This window comes from Heteronotia binoei, chromosome 14 (genome assembly GCF_032191835.1).
Source record: "Heteronotia binoei isolate CCM8104 ecotype False Entrance Well chromosome 14, APGP_CSIRO_Hbin_v1, whole genome shotgun sequence".
Classification (NCBI taxonomy): Eukaryota; Metazoa; Chordata; class Lepidosauria; order Squamata; family Gekkonidae; genus Heteronotia; species Heteronotia binoei.
In genome coordinates, this window is record NC_083236.1 from 39,005,234 (window position 1) to 39,014,207 (window position 8,974).

Consider the following 8,974-nt stretch of genomic DNA (forward strand, 5'->3'; position numbering starts at 1 on the left):
CCTCTGAGCTTTCTTGAGGTGGCCCCAAACTTTGTGTGTGTCAGATGCCTGGAGTGAAACCCTCTGCAGTGGAACAGCCAGATTTGAGTCCAGATATGTCTATCTAATGAAGGAAACTCTGACTCTTGAAAGCTTATATCCCCCAAAATCTTGTTGGTCTATGAGGTGCTACTGGACTGGAATCTAGCTGTCCTACTGCAGACCAACATGGTTACCCTCTGAAACAAACCTCTGCAGTGGGTGGGCCCTCCTTGGAATGCATGTATATTTAGCTCAGGCTGATGTGTTGGAAATCCAATGCACATTCATGACTCAGTGAATGTCACAGTTGTTGATTTTGGACTGATATCCATGTATTCCTTTGCATAATGGCTGATATACATTCCATATTTTATGTAAAACCCTTCTTAAGAACTTTTTAGAAGAAAGGTTGGCTGTAGATATCTTATATAAAGAAATAGCTGTGCACCTTGCAAGCAGAAGAAGTTGCTAACCCACCGGTTCTTAATTATAATCCATTATTGCTCATTAGGTGTGTAGTATAATCATTTAATATCTCCCCCACTTGGCCACAAATTAGATATTAGGACATAAAAACAGCACTCCTGATGCATGTGTAAACTGCCATCTAGTCACAGCTGAGTTGTGGTGACCCCAACAAGGGGCTTTCAAGGCAAGTCAGAAGCAGAGGTGGTTTGCCATTGCCTTCCTATGCAGAGCCTTCCTTTATGATCTCCCAGCCAAGTATCAACCTTGCTTAACTTCCAAGATCTGATTAGTGGGCTAGACCATCCCTCCCAACACTCTTGATAATGGAACTTTATTTACATGGGGATACTTATAATACATTATCCTGATATACAGCTTTTGGGGTACATTCAATAAGGTCGTTATGACTGATGGCTATCAGCATTTTTTTTTTTAAATGTTGAGTTTAATATTGGTAGATAGATTGAGCTTCAAGGGTCTGGGAGAGGGAGCTGCCTAAATTTTAAAATCTTGAATGCCTCTCTAAGTTGTGAAGTCCTGTCAGGTTTTGTAGGTTAGCTTTGGCAGCTTCAGTGACTCTGGCTAAGATTCACTGTGCTAACCTCTGGCTCTGCAATGTCACCTCAGCCAATGGCTAGACAGTACTAAAGCTTTCAGTCTAGGAGAAATCAGGTGACCCGAGAATCCAGTAAAGTCACAGTTTATGGATCACTGTTGCATGACTCCTCATTTTGAGTAACTCATGAGTCAGGTGCTGATCTGACTGGTTGAGTCTCTACTTTGACCGCTGCAGAACCATTGGTTTGGTTACTTGCTACCAGACTAGAAAAACAGATGAAAGAATATGCTATACTAGCTTTGGCTTAGCCTTCATTGGGAGGGGTTTAGCTTCGATATATGTAAATGACTTATGTCAAGGAGATTTCCCAGCTTCTGCATTGTAATGGCCATACATGCAAACATTGCTTATATGAGTATTCCAGTTTTTGAAGTCAGTTCATGTCATATTCCATCACATGACAGAATGTTCTCTGAAGAGGAGTATCAGGTGGAATTTGATATAACAGAGAGTAGAGTATCAAGGCTGTTATGTGATATCATTGATCTTTCAAGTACTGAAGCCTGCCAGCCATGGTGAAAATTCTCACTCCAGCAACTCCACTTATATTGTCACATTACCTTTGACAAAAAAACAAAACAAAACAGCCAGATCCCAGAGTCATCCATTCAGTGCTAAAAACAACAAAGATGGTGTGCTTTTTTTCTGACAGTATTCAGAAAAGTAACTCAAGGACCATGAGGTAATCAAAGAGGAGTCCTGAATACATTCAGTAGTAAGCCCAACAACTGAAGTAAGCCTGAGGTTGCTTTAGCAGAGCTAGGGAAACCTCAGGCAGCCAGACATGAGAAGGTTCGAGTTTGAAATTCACTGATACCTCAACGTTTGTGTTCTGTTCCATGTTCCCCAGCATCACTTCCTGAGACAGAATCCACTACTCCATAGCTCTTGCATCCCAAAGTTGACCCTTGTATCTGGGCAGCAGTTCCCTGATCTCATCAAGTTCTCTTGACTGCTTACTTCCAGATTAGTGGACAACTGATTCCTAGATAGCCCCTGTCTGAAGTCTCAATTGCTCCAGCACCCTATCTCCAAATTGGTGAGATCAAGATACATCTAGTTCCAGTACAGATGACTCCACTGGATATATGGTATAAGAAACAACCAACCGCAGTTTAAAAAGAGACAGTTAGCAGAATTCAGCTCATGTAGAGGAAGATAATTTATAAACCAAGCCTCAGAGAAAAACTTGTGTAGTACCTTTAAAAGCTTATAAAATATTTGTGGCCTTCTGATGGTAGACATATAGTTGTATTACAGATTTCTTAACAATTTTCCTTAAATTGGTTTGGAAGCCCAACAGTCTTACAGAGATGGTGAGGCTAAGGAAATGTGGACTTTAAGTAGCACCAACGACCTCACAAATGCTTGCCAGATAAACAGCACAATCAAGTACATTCTGAAAGATTGTGGGACATACCATATCTTAAGGCAACAGGGACATCTTCCCTACAAGTAGTCTGCATGTGGAGAGAGAAGAGTTGCCTTTCCTTGACAATACCTAAGCTGACTTTTTTTTTTTTGCCTGTTTCATTCAGAGGATTATCTTCCATTTGTTGGGGTCTCACCCTGTGCAAACAGAATTTTTTGCTATCTTTGATGGCTGTTTCTAAGGCAGTAGCCCTGTCTGGCTCCAGGTGTTCAGATACTTCAGTTGGTGAGATCCACAGGTCTCCACAATTCCTGAACTAACCACAGGAGATGATGGAACTGAATCTACTCCCTCTAAACTGTGGAGTCTTGTGAGCAAAAATTCTACTTTGTGAGCTACTGGGATTAGATTTGTTAGCTACTGCATGAATTAGTTTGCTCCGGGGCCATTTTTCCTGAGCTAAGACAAAAATGTGTAAGCCAGAGGCTAAAAATCTGTGAGCTAGCTCACACAAACTCAGCATAGAGGAAACACTGGTCTCAACATAGAGGAGCAGAGTTTTAGCCCTGCATATGAAATGAAGATACCAGTAAACTTCCCTTCTTTCAGGGCCGAGGAAGGGGACCTGAACTTGCTTCTGGAATTCCAGGAAGATCATGAAGGAAGAAACCAGTACTTTCAATAAGAACTTCTAACTCTTAGTGTCTCCTCTAAGCTGAGTTAGCGTGAGCTAGCTCACAGATTTTTTAGCCTCCAGCTCACACATTTCTGTCTTAGCTCATGAAGGATGGCCCCAGAACACACTAATTTATGCAGTAGCTCACAATTTTAATGCCAGTAGCTCACCATTTTAATGCCAGTAGCTCACCATTTTAATGCCAGTAGCTCACAAAGTAGAATTTTTGCTCACAAGACTCTGCAGTTTAGAGGGAACATTGTTCACTCTGCTTTCTGTCCCTTACCTCCAGCAAACTGTGAGAAGGAGAGAGCAGCCCAAATTTTATATAAATGAACCAACAATTTAAAATTCATCAGACTCCCTCCAACAAGGTATAAAATAGCCTAAAATATTCAATCAGAATACGTTCATACTATTATCAAGACTTTTCTTGATAATACCAAGTGCTTCCCTCCCTATATTATACAGTATACAGGTAGTACACAAGTGGAAACACAAGTGAGAATGCAAAACTCGACCTAGCCCAAGTATCTACCACTGTCTTTTTAATGTGTTTCTACTTGTGCGTGGACATTTTCTACTGGATCTAAGTCAATGTATCCATTGGAAACAACTTGACCATTGTCAGTTTGTTTTTAGTGTGAGGATCAGCTTTAGGAAGCAAGTCCAAGACTTAGTAGAAGAACATCTGTTCCCATGCAGGAGGTTCCAGGTTCAATCTGCAGTGAAAAAGTGCAGGCGGCAGATGATGTGAATGACCCTGGAGAGCTACTGCCAGTCAGAGTAGAAAATACTGACCTTGATGGACCAAGGGCCTATCTTCATGTAAGGAGCCTCATTGTATTCATGTTCTATCATTGCAAGATCCATATCCCAAAAAATATTTTTTGCAGAGAGCAGCAAAAGCGACATGCTTTCAATCTGCATGTCTTCTGCAGCACTTGGAAGTCAAATATTTACTTATAAGCAAGTTCCAGCAAGATGTTTGCATATTTTTTCCTGGTGTTTGTTCAGTGGTGTCTTAGTGCTGGACACACTGAGAACAATGATGTCAGCATGTGCTTCTCTGTGTATGAAGTCATGTCGCTCTATTCCCCGTTCTGTCAGTTTTGTAATGTAGACGAGTTGAACGAAATGTTACTGTCACCCCTTCTCGCTTTCTCCTTGTGATTTCGAATACATCTGACACTTTCTCCGCACATGCCTCTATATCTGTAATTACATTAACATGCTGATGTGCACCAAGGGACTTCATCTGGAATCCATCTGGTAAGTTTAACAACCAAAAAAAAAAAAACCCTCTCACATCATGGAGTGACTGTTTTTCCCTCCTGAAATCTTCAAAGCTTTAACCCGAATACTTTGAGAGACCTGTCACTTTACAGTAGCACCTGACACCATCAGACTATTGCAATTATCAATTCCAGGGCAATCACAGCCACTTTTCACCACATTTTCCCTTCCTTAATTTGAAGGGAAACCTCCTCCCTCCCCACCACTCCTTATCCTTCAAAGCCTGTGAGAAAGAGAAAAAAGCAGGGTTTGGATTTATCGAATAACTTTGCTCACACTGGCCAAGGGGACTTGGCTGAGATTGATTTCAGTCAGGTTGAAAATGACACACGTCAAGCTCATTTGCAGATGCTTGTTCACCCATCAGATTGCACAAAGATGACCCTGGGATTGCTGAAAACTTTAGCCAGAAAGTGAGACACAAGCTGCTAATGCTTTTGCTGGCATGCCAGGTTATTGAGACTCTGCAGTGAGACATAGCAGACCGGGCCTGCTGAAGGCATCCATGACCTTGTCATTTTAATATGTCAAGAAAAGTTTCTTTAATGTTTTACAGGTTCACAGAACTATTAAATTTTTATCCCAAGACTTGGTAGAAGTCTTAGTAGAAGCCCTTCCCCTGAGGAGGCAGCACAATTGGAGATCTGTTTCCTTTTATCCTCACAAGGATGCTGTGAGTAGGGTTGCCTGGTCCTCCCTGGCTACCAGTGGGAGGCAGACGGGGGTAGGCTTCCCAGATCCAGGTGGAGAACTCATGGAGATTTGAGGGCAGAACCTGGGAAGGACAGGGACCTCAGTGGGGTACAACGCCATAGAGTCTACCTTCCAAAGCACCCATTTTCTTCAGCGAACTGATCGCCATAGACTGGAGATGAGCTGTAATTCCAAGGAATCTCTAGATCCCACCTGGAGTCTGGCCTTCCTACCTGTGAGGTAGTTTAGGCAACAGTGGTAGAAAGTTTCATGGCAGATAACACTGCCTTCTATTGATCTAGGCCATTAGGCTATCAAGGTAGGATTATCTATTTTGGCTGGCAGCAACTCTCCAGAGTCTCAAGTCTTCCTTATCACTTACTATCTGACCCTATTTAATGGAGAAGCTGAGAACTGAACTCGGGATCTTCTTATTGCAAAGCAGATGCTCTACCACTGAGATGCAGCCTTGTGCCAGTAATTCCATTTTAACTGTTTCTACCATTCTGGTTGTCCCTTAGGTATTTTCCAAATTCAGTGGTCAGGAGTGTACTAGCATAGAAGGAGGCATATGAAAGCACCATTCTATAGAAATGCCATATCAAAATGCAGTCTCCATGTTCCGATACCATAGACTTCTAATAACAAGATGCTAGAACCAAGCGAGAACCAAGCTACTGGGAACGGCAATCTTTTTTTGTCTGCTTGTGAGTGGTCTAGAAGTATCTCATTGAGAAGAGTGTTGAAGATCACTTACGTGGACCTTGATTTGATACAGCAAGGCAACCCTCCCTAATCTAACCAGGAGAATGCGGCACTGAGTGAATGAGGACTAATCTGTAAACAAAGGAAGGGTAATATCTTATTTAAAAGGTAAATGTAGTTCCCTGTGCAAGCACCAGTTGTTTCTGACTCTGCGGTGATGTTGCATCACAATGTTTTCACGGCAGACTTTTTTATGGGGTGGTTTGCCATTTTCTTCCCCAGTCCTCTACACTTAACCCCAGCAAGCTGGGTACTAATTTTACCGACCTCAGAAGGATGGAAAGTTGTCAACATTGAGCCAGCTACCTGAACCCAGCTTCCAACGGGATCGAACTCAGATCGTGAGCAGAGCTTAGGACTGCAGTACTGCAGCTTTACCACTCTGCACCATGGGGCTGCTCTATCCTATTAATATCTTATTAAGATCAGCTAAAATAATGCAAAGCTATAAGCATGTTCACTGGAACTCTTTTTCTGGCTTAAGCAAAGCAAAGCGAGGGATGTTAAAAGATGTTAAGAGACCCGATGGGAAAACCCCAGGTCTGCAGATGGTGCAAAGCAACAGGGAAGATGTTAAACTGACTCAGATCTTTTTTTGCAGAAAAAGCCCAGCAGGAACACATTTGCATATTAGGCCACACCCTTGATGCCAAGCCAGCTGGAACTGCATTCTTGCTCAAAAAAAGCCCTGGCCCTCAGTAGGATACAGTGCCATAAAGCCCACCCTCTAAAGCAACTATTTTCTCCAGGGAAACTAATCTCTGTAGTCTGGAGATAATCTTTGATGCCAGGGGATCCTCAGGTTCCGCTTGGAGACCTGCATCCCTATGGTGTTATTAGCCAGTACTGAGGAACAGGCTGTTTACTTCAGGCATATCTCCAGGAGTTGGCCAGCAGTTCAGTAAAGAGGGCCACATAGCCTAAGGGAAAAAGCAAGGCCAGGCAACACCCAGGTGCAGGGACAATTGGGTTAATGGCAAAGGGTGACTGATTGGTGCATTGATGGTGGAGAAGGCAGGACAAAGTCAAAAGGGAGAAACTAAAAGAAGCAGCACAATGCCAGGCAGTGAGGCTGAGTGTTGCTCCAGGGGAGGAGAAGAAGAACCAGCGATGCACTGCCAGCACCCTACCATCCACCAGTTCTGAGACCTGAGAGGAACTAGTGCAGAGAACATGATGACAGGGAGAGAAACAGATGAACTCTCAAAAAGTGGCACTCATGGTCTGTATTGCAGTACCTCTAGTGCTTTTGTTTGCACAGAGAACAGCACTGAGTTTGTGCTTCTGCTTGTGCATTGCTGAATCCAGTCCATTACCACTGGGACAAACATGCCAATGGTACTTTTACCATGGTGTTCCAAGATCTACCAGGAGGGCTGGGGAACTGATAATTTTATGGATAGATCAGCTTTTCGCAAACTTATTCAGTCCAACACTATATATATATTTTTTTTCTGGGAGTAAGCTGTTAGTTTTAATAAAGTAACTGGAGTGTCATATCAGGTTTGTCCCTGGATTTAAATATATTCATGCCATCTGTCTTGCCATCTCTGAAGGTAGAAACAATTGTGTCGTGGGTGACTTCCAGTAAATCCCCAGTTGTTCTGAACAGCTTGAGTTGTCTCACATCTTACTCTGTTTTTTGGTGGGAAGATGTGGCTGCACCGCTCTCTCTTCTATTAAAATCATTTCAGATTCCCTCTACTGGCATATCAGAAGCAAAGGCAGTTAAGATAATTTAAAAAAAAAAATCTTGGAAAGCTTTGCATATGTGTCACCCTACCCTGCTTCATGTAATTTTGGGTTTACTCTTTGCGGAAAAATTGCACTGTTCCCCATATGTTCCCTGTCCTGAGGTTTCAATGTCATCTTTAATTAGAAATGGAAAAAATAATGTTTTCCTGGCTTGATTTTAATGCAAGTTTGTCATTGCTGCTGTTTTTCTGTGTCTCGTTAGACACCCACATCTAGGACTTTGTGTCAAAATAATATCAGTATTGTATAGACTAATGAATATGAAATGCCCAATTAAAAACGTTTTCTTTTAGGAGTTGAGAAGAGCATTCCTGGGGCTTACATGTGACAAATTGAATCTCACAGGGGGACAAATAGACATGAACGGCTTCCCCCTTTCTTCTCCGGTGTTATGCCTTTGTTGTGGAACTTTTCAAGGAAGAGTTTGTGTAAAAACACAGAAGCAAAGCCTTGCTGTCCGGGCCAGAGCTATGTGGTGATTGACAAAGGTTTTACGTCAGTGGTTTTCCATTCCAGAAAAGCAACATGCTTATTCCAAAGGCATGAAGTAACTATAAAGAAAGTTATACAGGAGCACCTTAAATAATAATAGTTATTTCAGCATAAGGTTTGTGAATCAGAGCTTGCTTCATCAGGTTTATGGGAACGATCACATAAAGCATCTGGATTTCAAGCTCACTATTTGAGTCCAAAAGCACCTTAAAGACAAAGATTTTCTGGGGTATAAGCTTTCATGAATCGAAGGTCTCTTTGTCAGATATGTCATCTTGTCTGATGAGGTTTACAAAATTAAACATAATAAAAAAGAAACCATTAAAAGTTATTAATTAAAATCCAGATTTTTTTTTTTAAAAAAACCCTGTCTAGAACTTATGAAAATATATTTGAAAAACATATGCCAAGCACTTTGTGTGCTATTGACTCAGCTTTCACCCTTTACATATATTAATTCAGCTGCAACTTTATTTAATCCCTGTAAAATAACCTCGTTTGTGGGATCCATCCTAGTATGTCTGAATGTGCCTTTACAAGTGTACAGCTGAAGCTGGGAGAGTGTTTTACAGAAGGCCACCAATAGAATCTGTGTCAGGATTTGAATTTAAGATCTCAAAGCTTCAAGCCAACCATTTTATCTATTCCCTGATCCAAACTGGAAACTGACATGATTCCTGCCTGTTTTGTTGTGAGCCTGCTTCTATTGTAACATGAGCCATTGAAACCTGGGAAGATGCTATCAGTCTCCAGGGTATTTTAAAAGTTACTAATCTCTCAATGGCTACAAGTCTGTGTAATTTTCCCCCCTCTGTTC